This window comes from Urtica dioica, chromosome 4 (assembly GCF_054948205.1).
Source record: "Urtica dioica subsp. dioica isolate 48M chromosome 4, U.dioica_male_clone48M_v1_H2, whole genome shotgun sequence".
In the NCBI taxonomy this organism is placed as follows: Eukaryota; Viridiplantae; Streptophyta; class Magnoliopsida; order Rosales; family Urticaceae; genus Urtica; species Urtica dioica.
The window spans coordinates 21,105,261-21,126,152 of record NC_142759.1 but is presented as its reverse complement, the minus strand read 5'-3'; the positions used below and the strand labels follow the sequence as shown (position 1 = coordinate 21,126,152).

General features: G+C 49.3%; 1 pseudogene across 1 annotated transcript; it reads right to left on the bottom strand.

Moving 5' to 3' along the window:
* Positions 1-414: 414 nt before the first annotated feature.
* On the bottom strand, positions 415-12,380 carry LOC149401162 (ribonucleoside-diphosphate reductase large subunit-like; annotated as a pseudogene). Its single transcript, XR_016296312.1, has 16 exons — positions 12,279-12,380; positions 4,299-4,360; positions 4,122-4,209; positions 3,428-3,977; positions 3,282-3,358; positions 3,019-3,180; positions 2,835-2,927; positions 2,571-2,720; positions 2,390-2,476; positions 2,132-2,296; positions 1,916-2,035; positions 1,477-1,679; positions 1,246-1,388; positions 1,029-1,176; positions 786-858; positions 415-689 (listed from the first exon to the last, which is right to left on the bottom strand). The product of XR_016296312.1 is annotated as a ribonucleoside-diphosphate reductase large subunit-like (transcript).
* Between the last annotated feature and the right edge of the window lie 8,512 nt (positions 12,381-20,892).

Here is a 20,892-nt window from a genome sequence, read left to right as displayed (position 1 = left end):
AATAATATATTTAATTATTAATAATTTATTTAAGTTTTTGAATATATCATCATGTATCTATCTATTCTAGAATTTATCATAACTAGTTAATCCCAAGTTTTTTTTTTTTTTTGGGTTAGAATATAGATTAAGTTTTGTTTTATTAAATAAATAGTCCACATATTTTCGCAGGTACAATTATACTTCTGTAGAGAAGAGTTAATTTAATTTACTCTTCTATTTATTTTAAGAGATTTGTTTAATCTATTCTATTTATTATATTTATGATGGTTAATTAACAATTATTAACAAAACGTTGGTTACATTGCAATTTTAAGTTTCATAATGGTTACTAAGCTAGACCACCCTTATTAAAACATCATAATTGCATATTTTAATTATTTCACTAAATAGCAATTAAATTTAATGGATTTGTAAAATGAACAGTATTTCTCTATAATTAGTGACCAAACCTTGATACTTATTCAAGCCCCTTCAAGAACAGAGGTCCCTAATTTAAAATCAACTCAAGGCAAAAAGATTTTGCCCTCTTCGAATGAAGATATAATTCAGAGAAAAATTTCACATAATTATTTATAGAGCATCCAGAATAAGTTTTCGTCGGAGCTTTAACTTCAATAAGCCATGCAATCGTCAGGTTGGACAGAGAGCAAACCGTCTGTGCCATCAGCTTCAACCTTTGGCTTGTCCTAAATTGCATATATATAAAAGAGAAATTCAATTGATCTGTACACAATAAAATGAAAAGTGACATCAAGTAGTTGCTCAATAAAACAAATACTTACTTTGATGGCGGCTTCATCCGCGGTCATCAGCCGCCGCACGAGACCTCAGATGGGACATTCCAGTTTTAAGACCCTATTATTGTTAGGACAAAAGGATCATTAATGTTGATTTATATATATATATATATATATATAATTCCAAAAGTGGTTCAGGTCCCTTTTTCAAGTTCAAAGTCGTATCACATCAGGTATATTTTATCAAAGTTAAAGAGCCAACTATTATTGCAGAACTGCATTCTTTACCTTCATCCATGTATAGAAGTGCAAAGAAGTGAGTTTCCCCAAGCTCGGTTTGTCAATGTGTAGGTTCAGACTTTGACTCCGATCAATGTAACAGCCGCGATCAACCGCCATATCAACCAACGTCTTTTGTTTAATCTCCCACACAATCCTGATAACACAAGATTGTTTTAGCACATACCCGAACAAAACAAGTAATATCACTATCTAGTTTTCTTACTTGTAAATATCTTTGAGGTCATCTCTGAGATGTTCAGAACGGAACCGTTTTCATGAATCATCTTGTTCCTGATAGCAGGGGACCAAAGGTCCATCTCAGTCAAGTCATGAAGCAGATGTTTGTTCACCGCAACAAATTCACCACTGACACATAGTAGTGAACATACAAGTTCAGAACCAAGGAGATCGGCTTTAAAAAATATAGACTACACAGCATGCATATAATTCAAACCTCGACACTCTGAAGCTGTAGATGTTGGAAGTATATGGCTCAAAGCATACACTGTTTCCCAGAATTTGGCTGGTTGAAGCAGTGGGCATTGGAGCCACAAGAAGTGAATTTCTAATTCCATTTGCACTGATCATTTCCCTAAGAGCCTTCCAATCCCATAGAACCGAAGGTTCTACATCCCACGTGTCTGGCTGAAGAACTCCCTAGTGGCCATTAGAATCAAGACAAAGTCATGACTAAGAATTTTGGAGTTATGAGCACTACAAGGAACATATGATAAATCCAAGACAAAGCATAAAGTCCATGGCACTATTTTTTGCCATACATATATATACCAATGTGATAAGTCATCAAACCTAAATTCTAGTGATATCTAAGTATTATCGTAAGTATATTATTTCATAAATATTCGTAATCGCCAACTTGGAAACTAGTCTACCTTGCTCACAGGACTGCCGGGATAGCTTTCATAAGTGCCTTCTTTAGCAGCTAATTCAGAAGAAGTCTTCAAAGCATGGTAGTATATAGTCTCAAAAATGTCTTTGTTTAGCTGCCGGGCCTGTAACAGGAATACTTAGCACTGTTATAATTGGCAAGTATAAGAAACAGGTAATTATAAATCTATCGTCCCATCAGATACAATTTTTTTTTGTACCTCGGACGAAGCAAATGGCATGCCAAGCAATATAAAAGTATCAGCAAGACCCTGAACTCCTATTCCAATTGGTCTGTGTCGCATGTTTGACCTTCTTGCAGTTTCAACAGGATAGTAGTTAACATCGATAATCTTTTTCAGATTTGTTGTGACAATGGCAGTGATCTGTCCACAGCAAATAATGTAAAGGCAATGGATTGCAGTGCACAAACTGAATTACAAAAACACTATCAAAAAGTTAGAAATATGAACGCAAACCTCTGCTAGTTTATCAAAGTCAAAGAATCGGTTTTTGGAGCCCTTGCTTCCAACAATCTTAGATGGATGGGACTCGAATGGAACTCCCTATAGAAGTAGAGAAAAGCTCATCTCGCACAACTAAAGAGAAAATCAAAGCAAGGGCATAAAACTTTTACTTTATAGTACATAAGATCCTTACCTTCTCTCTAACAAATCTTGGTAAAGCAATTGAAGCCAGATTGCAAACGGCAGTTTCATCTGGACTTGTGTACTCAATGATCTCAGTCCACAAGTTTGATGACTTTATGGCACCGAGATTTTGCTGGTTGTTTTTCTTATTGCAACTATCCTAAAAAGAAGGGGAAAGAAATGATTATCAAAAGGAGTTATAAAAACATTGTCGATAGAGTGGGCAATAAACAATTTCCACAATAATAAAATTAGACATTGAAAAGACCAGCACCTTAAAAAGAATAGAGGGAGTTCCCGTTTCAATTTGGGCTTTCAAAACTTCAAACCAAAGATTCTGAGCCTGGACAACCTTCTTGGCCTTTCCCTGGAAGTATATACAGCCAATATCAACTAAGTGGCTTCTAATTATAATAACCAGTAGACACAAGTATATGCATCGAGAGAAAATGAACCACCTGTGCTTCATATTCCGTGTAGAGCTTTTCGAATTCTGCACCCCAACAATCTGCCAACCCCGTTGCCTCACTGGGGCAAAACAAAGACCACTCTCCGCCGCTTCCGACCCGTTCCATGAACAAGTCGGGTACCTAGAGTGCACAAAACGGATCGTGTTCCTCCTAGAATAATTAAATGCAATTACATTAATTTACAAATATGCACAAAAAAGGCTTAAATAAGTAGCATCAGTCAAGGGCTACAAAACATGAAGAACATGTACCTTCCCATGATTTTTCCAAAGGTCAAGAAATTCAAATATATCAACATGCCATGGCTCCAGGTACACAGCAAAAGCACCTAAAGTAATCAAACACGAGATTCAGAACAAAGGACATTTAAATTCAACAAAACAATGACTTTGTATACCTTTCCTCTTCCCGCCACCTTGGTCGACTGTATCATTGAAAACCCTCAGCATTGGAACAATTTCATTAGATGTCCCATTCGTTTGACTAATATGAGTTCCAGTGGCATCAATATCGTGAACAGAGACACCGATGCCTCTACCACATTCCTTTAAAGTGTCACATATTCCTTCAATACTATCATCTTTCATGCCCAACAAGAAGCAGCTACTCAATTGCAACAACGTTATGTCGTGTCAAACATCAATAACATACAAAATATAGTGTATAAGAAATTTTCGACGTACACAAGGCCTTGGTGTTCCAGCATTCAAAAGGGTGGGAGACGCATGGGTGAACAAACGTTGAGACATCGTGTGATAAGTCTCGATAGCAGAATCAATATCCTGCTTGTGAATTCCAACAGAAACCCTCATTAACATGTGTTGAGGCCTCTCAACAACCGTACCATCAACCTTCTTGAGGTACGACCTCTCAAGGGTCTTGAATTCAAAGTAATCATAGTCAAAGTCCAGGTCGTAAATTATTTCGCTATCGAGGCGAACAGCATTCTGGTCCATCAAGAAAATATCAAAAACAAATAAATGGAGTCAGTCACTTTAGTCAACAGACTAGAAAGAAAAGAGATGACTAGTCGGTAAGCAACCATACTGTAGATGAAAATAGAAAGATCGTCAGATGAAAAATGACTTTACATTCATGATGATTTCATAGACATCGTCTGCAATAAGAGGAGCCTTCAAACCAGATTTCTCACTGACGTGATGATACATGATTTTGATCCTGTTTAAAAATTTCATGGTTAAAAAAGAATAATTTTATAAACATAGCCTCTACAAGGAAATAACAAACAAAAAAATGATGAGACTTACGTCTCTGAAAATGACTTCTTTGTGCTCTTGTGCAGATTTGAGACAACAATTCTTGCAGCCAACTGCAGAAAGAAAACCAAACCCAAAATGAATTACCAGCGTTCAGTGTATAAATGATTAACTTAAATCAATAGTGACCCACCCACTCATATAACCGGTATAGACAAACACTAAATCAGAAAAAGAAAAAAAATTGAGTCGCAAAATCTTGTACTTGATCCTAGTATGGACGCGCATAGCCCATCAAACAAAACAAACAGGAAAAAAAATTACAATGAACATCACTCAAGAGAATATACAAGCTGTTACCGGTCCGTCTCGGTCCGGTAGATCGACGACGGCCACGCTGGCGGCCGTCCTGAGCCCGGCGCTCGTCCGGGGCCGGCACTCGCCGTGGCCGGCGCTCCAAGGCCGGCCCTCCTCGGCCGGCGCTCCAAGGCCGGCCCTCCTCGGCCGGCGCTCCAGGGCCGGCCCTCCTCGGCCGGCGCTCCAAGGCCGGCCTTCCAAGGCCGGCCCTCGGCCAAGGGGTTCCTCAAACACCTCTTGGCCGCCTATAAATAAGAGGGTCTCTCCCTCGACCCAGGTAATCCGAAGATTGAGTACTGAAACGCTGCCGAACTCATAACTCGCTCGTTTCTCTCAACTCTCGACCCAAAAACACTAAACCCTCTATCAACCACCTCAATCCTACTAATGTTGAGCGTCGGAGAGGTAAACAGAGGCAACCCCTCTGTTTCCCCTTTGTAGTTCACACCTCTTCGCTTGTGTTTCAGGTGCTTGGACGAGATAGACATTACAGACAGCTAAGGGACGACTTGAGATATCAAGTCCGACACGCTCGAGCCGGAGTGAGACCACTTGGTCCGGCCTTGGGTCTAACCATTTCCGGTTCCTGAATCGTTGTCCGAAAAATTGCGACAACATTTTGGCGCTAGAAGGAGGGGATCTCTCGACCTTGACGACGCATTCCCTCTACCAGTTTTCTCCCTTTGTTCTCACGACTCTCGAGAGATGAGTCACATTCCCACTACCTCCGCGGGTACCCGAGCGACTGGCTCGAGGTACGGTCTTCGACACCTCGCACATCGTCTTGAAGGGCAACCTCGCGATAGCGAGAGCCAGCCCCAAGACCCGATGGTTGACCCCGAGGCCGCGCTCCGAGAGGACACGGCCCGGCGGCTTGCGGAGCTCCTTGACCGCCCCGGCGTCGATGGTTCGCTCATAGCCGACCTCCTCGGCTATGACGTTGAGGATAGGTCCGCCAAAGACTACTCCGACTCCGAATATGTGGGGGAGTCGAGGACCAACGAGGCAACGCCTAGTCTCGCCCCTTCGCGGCCCGAGAGGCCCAACGACGCTTTGGCCGGACCGTCACACATAGTGCGGCAGCAGGCACGGTCACATTCCCGGGGACTCGCCCCTTCGGTTTCAAGAGGTGGCCGGACACGGCCCCTCGCCGAGGAGAGAGCGACTCTGGTAGATGATGGGGCCGACAGCCGAAGCGCCCGCCGGACGGCCCGACCAAGGGCGACCTCACCTCGCCCCGCACTGAGTGCGGACCTTAGAGAGCGCTTGACGGCGCAGAGAAACTCCCGAGGGGAGGATCTCCGTCAAAGGCTAAACTCTCGAAGGGACGCGCTCCCCGCCGCAACTCTCGGCCGACCACAGGCCAATGTCGTGGACCAAGCGTCCAACGAACGCCAACCGGTGACTCCCGTGGCCCCGACGATCGGCCCCGCTAACGGGCTCGACATGGTCACGATGATTCAAAGCCTCCAGAATCAAATCATCGAAATGAGGGAGTCAGGGAGGCAAAGGCCGTACGGAGGGATCGAGGAATCATACTCTCCCTTCGCCGCACAAATCCTCGCGCAACCATGCGTGGGGAACTTCAAGTTACCGTCCATTCCCCCCTACGATGGACGCACGGACCCCCACTTCCACGTCCAACACTATGAGACGTGGATGACTATGCAGGGGCAGGCGGACGCCACCCTCTGCCAAGCCTTCAGCCTGACCCTCACAGGCTCGGGGTTTGAGTGGTTCCGAAGCTTGAGGCCGGGAAGCATCCCGTCTTTCCGGGCCTTGCGAGAGGCTTTCCTCGCCCGATTCGCCACCCTCGTGGCGCAGAAGAAGCCGAAGACCCACCTCCTCTCTATCCGACAAGGAAGAGACGAGACGTTGAGACAATACCTCGCTCGCTTCACCGAGGAGTCTCACAAGGTCGAAGGGTTCGACGACAGGGACGCCATCACGGCGATTACCGAGGGAGTGCGCACGAGCGACTTCCTCAAGTCTATTGTCGGCCAAGTCCCGCGTGACATGGCGGAGCTGATGACAAGAGCCCGCACATACATGGGAGTCGAGGACTATCTCGATGGTCGAGATGGCCGAAAGGCAGGAGGGCAGGGGAGTCGCCGCCGCGACGATCGAGACGAAGATCGCCCCGACCCCCGAAAGAGGAGGAACAAGGGAAGCCAGGCCCCTAACGGCCGTTCCCTCCCCGGGCCGAAGCCGTCGCATGTCGACAGCTTCCGGAGGTTCTCGCCATTCACTCCTCTGAACACTCCGCCGGAGCAAATCCTAGCTCTGCACCGTGACAAGTTGGGGAGCCCAACCCCGCTCACGAAGGATCCCGCCAAGAGGGATCAAAGCAAGTACTGTGACTACCATCAAGATCATGGGCACCTGACATCCGAATGCTATCAACTTAAGCGTCAGATTGAGGCCCTGATTCAAGATGGGAAGCTGAAAGAGTATGTCCTGAGAACTATCGGGACGGCCGCGGCGCACGGAGGTCGCCCGCGGCAAGGGAAGAAAGGTCCGGCGACGGTGACTGTCACAGACCGCGCGACAAACGAAGAGCCGGAGAGCTCGCAACTTCACGTCGTGGGTGCAATCTTGGGTGGCCCGGAGTTCGGGGACTCGGCTACGCAAAGGAAAAAGTACGTGCGCGAAGTTTCCCAAGGGAAAATAGCGCACTACATCAACCATACATACGAGGTCCCTCCTCCGGCCCCCTTCGAGTCCATGTTCTTCACCGGACAAGAAGCAACGCGAGTTCTCCATCCACACAACGACGCGATAGTCGTCTCCGCCCCGGTCGCCAACAACCTCGTCCGGAGAATCCTGATCGACAATGGGAGCTCCGCCGACATAATCTTCAAATCGGCGTTGGACAGGATGAAGCTATCCGGGGTAAGACCGACCCCGATCTCAACCCCGCTCTTCGGCTTCTCCGGGGAGAGGGTTATGACGGAGGGAACTATCGACCTCCCGGTTACCTTCGGTACGCCGGGGGGGCTCGAGGTTACCCACATCGTGTCGTTCCTGGTGGTGGATCAGCCCTCGGCTTACAACATCATCGTCGGCCGCCCGACTCTCAATCGGTTGAAGGCCATAACATCCACGTACCACCTGATGATGAAGTTCCCGACCGATAAAGGGATCGCCGTGATGTTGGGAGACCAATCCATGGCGAGGATGTGCTACATCCAGGGCGTGGATGGAAAAGGGAAAGCGAAGGTGGTGAGCACCGTCTTCCAACTCGGAGACAAATTCCCGTGCAAGTTAGAGGAAGGAGGCACCTTCGGAGAGCTAGACCAAAGGGACGAAGTCGAGCGTCGGAAGGTGGAGACACCGGACGACCTCGTTCCCGTCGTGTTGGACGACGCCAAACCTGACCAAGTGGTCAAGATAGGCGCCCAACTCCCGTCTGAGACCCGAATCGAGCTCGCCGCTTTCCTCCGAGAGCACAAAGATGTCTTTGCATGGACACACGCCGACATGCCGGGAATCGACCCCGAGATCATGGTTCATCGTCTTAACGACGACAAGAGAGTGGCCGAGCGCGTTCAACCGCGACGGGCGTTCAGTGGGGAAAGGTACCAAGCCATTGGCGAAGAAGTTGACAAACTTCTCGCCGCCGACTTCATCAGGGAGGCGGAGCACCCCAAATGGGTGTCCAATGTGGTAATGGTCAAGAAGCCAAACGGGAAGTGGCGGATCTGTATCGACTACAAAGATCTCAACAAAGCCTGCCCGAAAGACAGCTTCCCTCTCCCGAGGATCGAGCAGCTCGTGGACGCCACTGCGGGCCACGAACTGCTAAGCTTCATGGACGCCTACTCAGGCTACAACCAGATCCGCATGCACGAGCCGGATCAAATTAAAACCACCTTTGTTACGAACCGCGGACTTTACTGTTACAAGGTCATGCCCTTTGGCCTCAAAAACGCGGGAGCAACGTATCAAAGGTTGGTGAACCGCATGTTCGCCAATCAAATTGGCAAAACTATGGAGGTCTACGTGGATGACATGCTTGTCAAAAGCCTCAAAGCCCACGACCACGTTCGAGACCTTAGGGAAATGTTCACGATCCTGCGGCGCTACAAGATGAAGCTTAACCCCAACAAGTGCGCTTTCGGGGTCGAGTCTGGAAAGTTTCTGGGCTACATGGTGAGCCGCCGCGGGATCGAGGCCAATCCTGAGAAGATTAAGGCGATCTTAGAGATGAGGTCGCCACAAAAGGTCAAAGAAGTTCAAAGCTTGACGGGAAGGATCGCCGCCCTGACACGATTTGTTTCCAAAGCCACTGACAGGTGCCAGCCATTCTTCAAGGCACTGAAGAAGACCGACGGGTTCGTGTGGACGGAGGAGTGCGAGGAAGCATTCCGCGATATGAAAGCCTATTTCACCTCCCCCCCGTTCCTCGCGAAGCCAAAGAACGGCGAAACCCTGTACCTCTACCTCGCGGTTTCCGATAGGGCCGTGAGCGCGGTCCTCATACGCGAAGAAGACAAGGTGCAATGGCCAGTCTACTACGTTAGCAAGGCGCTCCTCGACGCCGAAACCCGATACCCCGAGATCGAGAGACTGTCCCTCGCCCTCGTCATGAGCGCGAGAAAGCTTCGGCCCTACTTCCAGGCGCACCCCATCGTGGTCCGCTCGGGGCATCCCATCGAGAAGGCCCTTCAAAAGGGGACCTCCTCTCGAATGGCGATATGGTCCCAAGAGCTGGGCGAATACGGGGTCGAGTTCCAACCGAGAACCGCCATTAAGGGTCAGGCCCTCGCCGACTTCATCGCCGAGTTCACAAGCGCGCCCCCAACCAATGAGGGCGACGAAGGGAGTAAGACCGCGGAAGACAAGGAGGACGACCATAGCGAGTCGTCAAGGAAGAGGACCAACGACCCGATAGGGCCGGTTTGGGATTTACACGTGGATGGCGCGTCTAACGCCCGGGGGGCTGGCGCCGGCGTTGTGCTCACAAATCCCGATAGGGAAAAGCTGAGGTACGCCCTGCGGTTCGAGTTCAAGGCTTCCAACAACGAGGCAGAGTACGAGGCTCTGATTGTTGGCTTGGAGCTAGCGAACAAGTTGGGCGCCCAAAACCTGCGCATCCATTGCGACTCGCAATTGATCGTGAATCAGGTTAAGGGCGACTACGCCGCAAAGGAGCCACACATGATCGCCTACTTGTCCAAGGCCCAAAAGAACTTGGAGGCCTTGTCGTGGTTCGAGATCGTCCAGGTCCCTCGAGAGGCGAACGTTGACGCCGACGCCCTAGCTCGCCTCGCGTCTGGGATAGACGAGGAAGGCGAAGGCAGCGTCCCGATCGAAGTGTTGACCCGACCCTACGTCTCGAGAGGCGACGTAGGGGTCATTGACGAGACTCCACCTCCCTCATGGATGACCCCGCTCGTGGAATTCCTTAAACGGGGAGTCGTCCCCGAGGACAAAGAAGAAGCTAGAAAGCTGAGAAGCCTAGCCCCGAAGTACACAATAAGGGATGACAGTTTGTTCAAGAGAGGCTACTCCATGCCCCTTCTCCGTTGCCTGACCGAGGTGGAGGCGAGGAAAGCACTCCACGAGGTGCACGAGGGGGTGTGCGGTAACCACGCCGCCGGGCAATCTTTGGCATTGAAGTTGCTAAGACTTGGATATTTCTGGCCAACCTTGAAAAAGGACTCCCACGAGTGGGCCAAGAAATGTGACAAGTGCCAAAGGTTCGCCCACATTCCGCGCCAAGCACCGGCCCCTTTGTGTCCGATCATCGTGCCGCGACCTTTCGCGAAGTAGGGAATCGACCTCATCGGCGAGCTACCTACGGCCCCGAGGCAGTACAAGCACGCGATCGTGGCTATCGATTACTTCACGAAGTGGGTAGAGGCTGAACCGCTAGCGAAGATCACCGAGGCGAACACGACAAGTTTCATTTGGAGAAACATCATCTGCCGCTTCGGGATCCCTGCGTCAATTGTAACCGACAACGGAAAGCAATTCGACAATGCGCGCCTCCGAGAAATGTGCGAACAGCTTGGCGTCAGCAAGACTTTCTCCTCTCCCCGCCATCCCCAAGCCAACGGTCAGGTCGAGGCGGTGAATAAGACGATCAAGGAGAACCTGAAGAAGAAGCTGGAGGCAAGAAAGGGGGCTTGGGCCGACGAGCTCCCCATGGTCTTATGGGCATACCGCACCACCGCCCGAAACGCGACCGGCGAAACCCCTTTCGCTCTCGCGTTCGGCGTCGAGGCTGTGGTACCCGTCGAGATCAAGCTGCCAACCTTGCGCATCGAGGAGTACGACGAAGCCGCCAACGATGACGCGATCAGGCTCGAGCTAGACCTCATAGACGAAAGGAGGGCGGACGCACTTACCCGGCTTGCCGCGCAGAAGATGAAGGTCGAGAAGTACTACAACTCGAAGATCAAGCTGCGGAAGTTCGCCGACGGAAGCCTCGTTCTTCGAAGGGTGTTCCAAAACACCAAGGTGCAAGGCGCGGGAGTTCTGGGCCCCACCTGGGAAGGCCCGTACCGTGTGCGCCGAGCCATCCACAACGGCACGTACGAGCTCGAGAACCTTGTGGGACTCGTGTTCACACACCCATGGAACGCGGAACACCTCCGGCAGTATTACCAGTAGACGTTCATTCGTCCTTTTTCCGCTTTTTGTCTTCATGTCATTTTCAATTCTAGCAAAAGCAGTTTACAATTTCAAGTTTGGCCAACGGCCTGGGATGTAATTTTTTGAACCATTTCGATAATTTAATAAATTACATTTCACTTCAATACACTTGGTATCTTAGTTTCTAGCCTCCTCTACGAGCACCCAAGAAACTCGGGGGGCTAAGGAGGATATTTCCATGCGCCAAACGGCAACAAAACACCCATAAATCGGATCCGCGCTCCGGACCTCCGAATTCGTACCCTCCCCGCGCGACGCTCTCGCACGGGTTGAGGCCGTATGCCGAGAGATAGCGAAACGTCGATGAGTTGGATCCGCGCACCGGACCTCCGGCCTCGCACGTCTTTTGCTGCGACCCTCTCGCGCGCCGATGCACCTTGCGCACCGATAGGCGACAAGTCATCGATGGATCACGTCCGCGCACCGGATTGTCGATCTCGGCAGTCAAAACCCAAAACATGACACGCGTACCAACGAGTACCACGCTCTCTGGGAGCTGCAAACCTACCCCGAGACGCACGCCGATAGGTAGCGTACTCGCCAGAGGATTAATGCGACGGCCACCCAGCTCGCGCGCGCCGATAGGCAGCGAGTCACAAATGGATGGCCGGAAATCACACCCGCCGGGTGAAACTGGTCTAGCCCGCGTCCGTGGGAAACTTCGCCGCCAAATGCGGCAGTAAGCCGTGCCAACCGGTTACGCTAAGCATAGTAAGCCGGGCTCGTAAGACACGTACTATTCAAATTGCGTAAATCGATTACACTAAGCGTAGCAAGTCGAGAAAATAAGACGCACGATGAAAAGAAAGCTTCAATCAAGGCAAAACAATATTGCGTAAACAACCCGATAAGAAGAATACGAGAGTACGACGCAAACATAGCAAGAATCCGAAAGAAAGCATAAAGCAAGCGCTAAACAAGTGCGCAAAAAAACCAAAGAGAACTCGATTACTCCGAACCATAATCGACCTGCTCTTCGTCGTCCTCAAGGTGAGGGGCGCCCGACCCGCCAACGGCTCCTCCGCCGGATTGACGGTTTGACGACTGGGCGGCCTCCGCAGGGACTTCGGGAGGCAGGTCGTCTTCCGGCTGCTCGTCCTCCAAGGGAGGAAACATGGCGTCGAAGAAGGAAAATGTGATCCCTCGAGACGCGTTCTCCTTCGCGGTCGCGTCTTTGACCCGCATGGCCACCTCGTAACGGGCCACCTCTAGCGAGAGATCCCAGTCCTCCTCTAGCTCTGTCTTCGATCGCACGGCGTCGTCCTTCTCCTCGATGAGGGTCTGCACCTCCGCCCGCAGGGTCTCCCTCTCCCTCTCGGCCCTGACCCGGGAGATCTCGCTTGCCGACAGTCGGGCGTGGACGATGTTCAGCTCTTCATCTCGGTTCGAGAGGGCCGCCTGGAGTTTCTTGGTCTCCCCTAAGAAAGTCTCGGCCGCCTACTCAGCCTTCTCCCGAGACGCCTTCTCGGCCGCCGCCTTCTCACGAGCTCGCCTTAGTTCTTCCTCAAGCGCTTGGAACTCTTGGACGGGGCGGGCCCCCGCCAAGGCAGCAGCATGGGCGGCCGCTGTATCCTCCTTGTCTTTTTCCATGATCTGCATGCGACGCAACAGATCCCGGAGAATGCGGTCGCTCCGTTCTTGGCGTGCGAGCATCTGTGGAAACAAACAACGTACATGTAATCGAAATAAGCACAAAAAATCGCAAATGAGGAAAACAAGCGAGTCATACCTTTCGAGCGTCGCCGATCCCGCTCTGGAAATGCTCAAGGTCGCTCACCGTCAGGAGACTCTTGAAATCCCGTAGTGAGGTTTCAAGGATCCCCTGAGAGCATCGGTCCCTCAGCTCCGCCGCCTCCGCCAGGAGCATCGACTCCATGCCATCTGGCGCCGCCGACGTATGAGCGCGCTTGTGGCCGGAGGATGAGCCGGGAAGGATCGTCGACGACGGTCGCTTGTTCGAGGAGTTCGCCTCGGTCTTCGCCCGCGTTGGAAGCCCCCTATGGTGGGCCTCAGCTTGTGGTTGAGCCGCGACCACGGCCTCGGCGTCGGGCGCCACCCTCGGTGCCTGCGTGCGTGGTCGGTGTCGCCGGGTCATCGTATCTGAAAAAGACGAAGAGATGACAGGTTAGAGTGCAATACAATGGATTATACACTAACTAGAAGCTTGTGTGCGATTGGTACCCCCCACGTCAGGGGGAGGAACAGACGAGCCCCCCGCCTCTGATTCGGGGTCCTCCGTAGCCTCCGCGGCGAGGCCCGAGCTCGGAAGGGCGTCGTCTCCAGGCGGGAACCACCCAGTCCTTGCCATTAGGTCTGGGGACTCGAAGTGGGGTCCTTGTCGCCTCGATTCCGGGAGCGCCCTGATCACCGCATGAAGCTCAGAGCTTTCGATATCGCCCGTAGGTGGAAAATCGGCCGCAAGACCAAAGAAGAGAGGCGCAACCCCGAAGGCTGATTCGGATACCCATATCCAAGGATATCGGTGCTTTGAATTAACGTTGCTGACGATAACGAAGCGCTTGCGATGTAGCGCTTGGTAGAAGCCCGGCTTCCCCGAATCCTCTCGTATCGTCATGAGGTCCTGGATGTCGTCGGCAGTGACAGCCCTCTTCTTCGCCCGGTAAAGCATCATGTGGCACGCTGCGACCACCCGATAGAAGGCCGGAGACATCTGTAAGGCGTGCACCCCCAGTCGAACTAGTAGCTCCTGGATAACCGGCTGGAAAGGCAACCTTAGCCCGCCGCGGAGGTTCGCCTCATGGACCGCGGCGTACCCCCTTCGAGGGCGGGACAGTAGATCGTCAGGCAACGGTCTGAGGATTGACACAGAGTCCGGGATGCTGTAGCGCTTCCTGAGGCTCTTGAAGCTGACGATGGAGATCAGGCTCGGGACATCGACGCCCGAGCAGTCAAAGTTACCCCGCACGGCTGACTCCCCTACCGGGAAGGACGAGGTCCGCGTTTCCTCCTGCGCAGTAGAGGAAAGTCCCCTCGCCGCGGGTGCTGCACGGCGGCTCGACGAGTCGCCGGAGTGTCCGGAGTCCGGGGCGGTGCCCGGGCGCTCGACCGGCTGCCGGCCGGCCGGGTCACTGTCATCGGGCCGGCTCGTCCTGTGGCCGGCGACGCCCTCGCCTGCGTGTGCGTCAAGCCCGAGGACCCAGCCCGCCTCCTGGCTGGGTGGCTCCTCCACGCGCGGTCCCGGCGACGTCCGGCCTTCGGCGCACGCGCCAGGCCCGTCGGCCCGGCCCAGCTCTCGGCCGGTCGAGTCTCCGGCGTTGGTGGCTTGCCCGGGCGTCCCGGCGTTCAGCCCAGGCGCGTCCTGCCCACCGGCCCGGCCCAGCTCGCGGGTTGCTGGGCCCTCCTCGCGCGCCTGTCGCCCGGCGGCCCTGTCCGGCGTTCGGCCGGTTGGGCCCTCCTCGCGCACGTCGGCCCGGCCCGACTCCCGGCCGGCTGCAATCTCATCACCTAGGCCCGGCCCATTGGGTCCTAGGGTTTGCAGGGCCACCAGGATGGCCGCCTCCCCCTTTCCAGCGTTGGGCGGCCGACACACCTCCTGTCCGGCGCCGGCGGCCCCTCCTGCAGCGTCGACCGCCGCCGGCGGCGCCCCCCCGACGTAGACACGCTCCAGCCCGGCTGGGGCCGACCCGCCTGGGCTCCCACGGCCGCCGACCACCTGCAGTGCAGCCCCACCCGAGGGGGTGGAGTCCTCCCTGATGCCAACGCCGCCCCGGGCGGCGCTCCTCTGCGCCAGCGCGTCCTCGCCGGCGTCGGCCTCGCCAGACGCGTCGCCCGCGTCCTCCACGGCCGGCTCGGTCCCCCCGGGACGAGGGACGTCTCCCCCAGGTCTGGGTCCGCCCCAGACGACGCCGACTCGGCCGGGCCCGGCCTCCTCCACGCCGGCGTCGGCGTCCTCGGCCTGGTCGGCGTGCTCCCCGGTCGGGGTCGTCGCGCGCGACTCCCCTGGCGCGACCCCGGGGCTGGGTCCAGCGCAGACGGCGCCGACCCAGCCAGGCGCGACTCCCCCGGCGTTGGCGGCGGCCTGCGCAGCGCCGCCGGTCTCCTGGGTGGTCGCCCCCGCGCGCGCGGCCTCCATGGCGCGTCCCTCGGCCAAGCCGGCCTCGTGCTGGTCGGCCCGGCCGTCCCCGGCGGCTGGTGTCATCAGGCCGGCGCTCTCCTGCCGGCGCTGGCCGTCTCCGGCGCTCGCGCCCTCACCCTCGTCGGCCAGCCACGCTTCAACCAGCGAAAAATCCTCTCCGGTCATCTCAATAGCGTTGAACGAACGCGATGAGTGTCGAGTGTTGGGTGGTGTTGATGGTGGCGAAAATTGAGCCCAAAAAGCATCCAAATCCACGTGGTTTTCCTCAAACAAATCATGTAAGCCATCGTCAACGGTCCCACATCCCGGGTCAATGGGGTCCATGGCGCGAATAACGAAGCGAGCACGATCGACAAAAAATATAAAAATAAAAACAACATGAAAGGACGTCGGAGCATACCTCTTGACGGCGGGCTTCTCCGATGGGCCAACGTCGGACTCTGAGTTTACCACACGATTTACAATCGGTGATAAACTCGGGGGGCTAATGTTACCGGTCCGTCTCGGTCCGGTAGATCGACGACGGCCACGCTGGCGGCCGTCCTGAGCCAGGCGCTCGTCCGGGGCCGGCACTCGCCGTGGCCGGCGCTCCAAGGCCGGCCCTCCTCGGCCGGCGCTCCAAGGCCGGCCCTCCTCGGCCGGCGCTCCAGGACCGGCCCTCCTCGGCCGGCGCTCCAAGGCCGGCCCTCCTCGGCCGGCGCTCCAAGGCCGGCCCTCCTCGGCCGGCGCTCCAAGGCCGGCCCTCCTCGGCCGGCACCCCAAGGCCGGCCCTCCTCGGCCGGCGCTCCAAGGCCGGCCTTCCAAGGCCGGCCCTCGGCCAAGGGGTTCCTCAAACACCTCTTGGCCGCCTATAAATAAGAGGGTCTCTCCCTCGACCCAGGTAATCCGAAGATTGAGTACTGAAACGCTGCCGAACTCATAACTCGCTCGTTTCTCTCAACTCTCGACCCAAAAACACTAAACCCTCTATCAACCACCTCAATCCTACTAATGTTGAGCGTCGGAGAGGTAAACAGAGGCAACCCCTCTGTTTCCCCTTTGTAGTTCACACCTCTTCGCTTGTGTTTCAGGTGCTTGGACGAGATAGACATTACAGACAGCTAAGGGACGACTTGAGATATCAAGTCCGACACGCTCGAGCCGGAGTGAGACCACTTGGTCCGGCCTTGGGTCTAACCATTTCCGGTTCCTGAATCGTTGTTCGAAAAACTGCGACAACACAAGCAAAAAAAACAAGTTTAATGAAAAACTTAATCAACTATTAACCATCGTTCCCATGAAAACAAAATTAATCAATGAAATGAAGGAAATAATTATAATAATAACAATGCATATAAAACGCAGAATTACAAACTGCATAGAACAACAAGTCTCAAAAAGAAATCGCCACAATCACAACCCTAATAAATGATTGAAACCAACCAAAGCATAAACCTAAGTAAAATCAATTCGAATCAAATCTACAACCACGTGAAGAGGGACGAAAAAAAGAATACCGAAGCTTAATCAGGATGATTCGCGGTCATGGCAGCGGCGGTCTCGGCGGCGAGCTCGTCAAGCTGGGTGGTGGTGACGCCCTTGCAGATGCCGGCGCAGACCTTCTGCGAAACCAACACGGGATCGCAGTGCTCGAAGCTTAGGCCATAGCTCAGTTTCTTCAGCCTCGCCGTGATCTTGTTGAAATGGACAGTCTCTTGGCGACCGTCTCTCTTCACAACATACATCGCTCTCTCTTCGTCTGGTTATCTTCAGCTAGGACTTTCGTCGAACAGTTTGCGCGCACGGGATTTGAGAAATTAGTGAGCAGATTGTCAGAGACGATTTTGTATATATAATATACAAGGAAGGAGATAAAATAAATGTCAAGCGATCTTGAAGAATTTCGATTTTTGGGAAATGCACGGGGTAATTTCCCGCCGAATTTAGGAGACGGATCATTAAAGCGTGTTTTCTTTTTCTCTTTAGAATTGCAGTGTTTCCCTTTCTATTTTGGTAAACTAGAAAGCGTGCTTGGCAAGTCGCTCATCCATACTATACAAGCGAAATGTTCGCGGGAAGCTTTGATGATAATTGATTAAATATATACAAATTGATAATAGATATATATTATATATATCTAAAACAAACAATTATAATTAATTGTATTTATGTAAAAGATGGACAGAATAATTTGTTTCTTCACTTGAAAATATTTAAAATAATTGATCGAAATATATCATTTTTAATTAATTAAAAGGAAAAATATCAATATTATTTCATGTGTTTAATTGAAATACGCGTTTTATCCCTTTAATTTTTAAAAATGTCATATATTTTCATTCAAGTTTGATAAAAATGACATACATCTCACCTAAACATATGTTATACTATAAGTTTAAAAAATTGTAAAAAATAAACGAAGAAGAGTGATATTTACCATATAACATACTTTTATGGGAAATTTGTCTCATTTGTATCAAATTTAAGTAAGATATTCGATATTTTTGGAAACTAATGGGAAAAAAACCCATTTCGATTATTATTGATATTTTCCCTAACTAAAATCATGGACATAATTATTTTTCTATTATATCCATCCCTCTCTATCTCAAATTCTCCTCTTTATCAATATCATTTTCATTAAAAAAAAAAAAAAAATCCTAAACCCAACAGCACTTCCCGTGCCCAAGCCCACAACCCTTTGACCACACCAAGAGATCAATTAAAACCACATTTTGTTTAATGTCGTTTAATTTAATGACGATCTTCGTCATTATGCTAGTTGTACATTGAACCATTAGATTAAATGGTATCCTAGGGTGAAATGAGATCAGCTATAAACAAAGTAACAAACACATATCACCAAATCAGAGGTGGCTCAAGGGTGGGACGTAAGCCTAAGGCCCCCCTCCAGGAACTAGGCCCCATTTTTCATAGTATAAAAACCGATGATCTTAACGGCCTATAGTCTTAACATAATTCAATACTGTGCAATATCCAGGTCCAATAGTATCAAAATCCAGAAGCTCATTTTCAGTCATAGCACATGATTTGTACAATTTTGATCGGTTTAATGTGATTTTTTTTAGTATTCTTTTGTGACTAGCCTAGTGTGGCCCATTTGGAAAATGATTGATTACAAAATTCCCCCTCTGAACTCATAATTAGTTTCAAAAGTATCCCTTGAACTTCAAATCATGTCAAACCTCCCCCGTGAACTCATAATTTGTTTCAAAAGTACCCCTGAACTTTAAATCATGTCAAACCTCCCCCTGAAGTCACTTGTAATTTCTAAGCATGAATGGGTGTAAAAATTAAGTATCTTCACATATAATAAACAAATTATTTCAAATATCATATTCCTATTTGCGATAAGAATTATTAAATTGAAAGTAGGTTTAGTTGTCGTGGTTGTTCATATCTAGGAGTGTAATTTTTCATTATATTAAGTAATGTTATTTTTAGTCACTGATTTTATTGGTTAATATTATTATAAATTAGCCATTTTTTATTTTATTTTTTCGCCCAAACCTCCAAATAGACTAAGCCGCCTCTACATCAAACGATATTCATTTTCTTCTTCTTCTCTGTGTCGGTCGTTCTCTCTTTCATCTTTCTTATTATTTTTCTTCTTCTTCTTTGGTGAACCACAATAAGAGACTCGCCGGCTCTGATAATCCCAACGACAAGAAGCAATTAGAATATTTAAAAAGAGATTATTTCGAAAGATGAAGAAAATCTTCATTTCGTATGTTGAACTAAGCTCTTCACCTGGTCTTCATATTTAAAAAAAAAAAAAAAAAAAAAAAAAAAACCTTTGAAGTATTTTTTTGTTTATCTCATTTACACTGAATATTTTTTATTTTTGTATTTTAGGCCAAGGACATAAAAGTATTAGCCTCTTTGTGTGAATGAGGTGTTATGTTCTTCTCAGCAATAAATAACAAAATCAAAATTGAAGAGAAAAAAAATGACTGAAGTTTTATTAGTTTTCACTTCGGTTTATTATTACTCTTTTATAGTTTAATGTGTGTGTGTGTGTGTGTGTGTGTTTAATTTTTTTAAATTCTTTGAATCTGAATTAATTCAATATGAGAGTGAGGCTTTTGGAACCTAAGGGCTCACGGAGTTCTTTTTTCTTGAATATTTTATTGCTCAAATGACCATGAGAAGTGCTACTTAGCAAGAGTTTGATTGCTAAAATTTGTGTGGAAAATAATATGATATCTGATGGATCTTTGAATTATTTTTGGAATTGGAAATTTAGTTTTTTATTTTATTAATATTTATTGATAAGAATTTATGGAAAGTGGAATACTCGGATTATTGTTTTTTTAGATGTGTTTTGGTTCGAGTTTGCCACTAAAGTTGCATCTAAAACGAAGAGCTATGAGGTTTGGTCAGTAATAATAAATACGATGAATTGTACTGTTGATGTTTGAATGTATGTTTGCTAAAATTCTACATGGATCTACGTGTTTTGTTGTGTTCGAGGGCAATCGGGAGATGATGTCTGAGCATTCAGGAAGTATAATGTAAGTATCAAAAGGTTTGAAGGCAACTGAAAGTTTGGAAAGCAGAGAAAGTTAGGGTCCGTTTAAACACATGGTGCATATATAACACATTCTAGGGGAAAACAAATTCCCCAAATATGTGGAGAACTCGAGAGAGTCAAAGTTTTTTTTTTTTTTTTTTTTTTTTTTTTTTTTTTTTTTTTTTTTTTTTTTTTTTTTTTAAGCAATGAGACAGCCCAAGAATCACCTATCTACAAAAAAATATGGATTTTTTTTTTTATTTAAGTGGCATTTTTGTAATTGTTGACAGTTTAAAGGGTTTTCAGATTCAATGGCAGAAATGTAATTTTGTAACTTTAGAAGAGCATAACTGTTATTGTAGAATGATCAGTAAATTTGTAAGAGGGGTCCGTCCTCGAATTTATTTTTATATAATAATATTAATAATGAGGTAAATCATAAATGTCAGCAATGCGGCCGAATCGTGAAAGCTATTGAACTTATGAGAGAACTTGCTAAACACAAAATATCTAATCAATCTTTTAGTCATATCGAAGTTCGATGATTTTCTTCGATACGCACTATTTGGTTGTAGAATTTTCAAACTAGTTCTATAAAGTTACATTGAGGAGGTATTTTATCAATTATTTTGTGGAAGAAAAAGAAAACCATTTTAACATCGGAGTCATTTAGTGTAGCTTAACCTCCGACATATACTAGAGACATTCTAATTTAAATTTCACGAGTCTTGTAATTTGTATTATAGACGAGTCTTGGACTTTAATCACAATGATAATTCCATTTAGGAGAATATAGAGAAGCCACACCACCAAAAAAATATCTTAGCAGTTGTTTTTATGAGTTGTAGAAGAGTGGCATTTACGTGATATATGATCATTCTGTTATAGGGTCAAAATCGTATATCGAAAAAGGACAAAACGCGATGAAATACGAGGAATGCAATCACCGCGGAACCACTTTTCGATAAGTCCCTGGCAAGGCCCAGATTGGCCCCGCGAGCCTCTGGCGAGGCACAGCC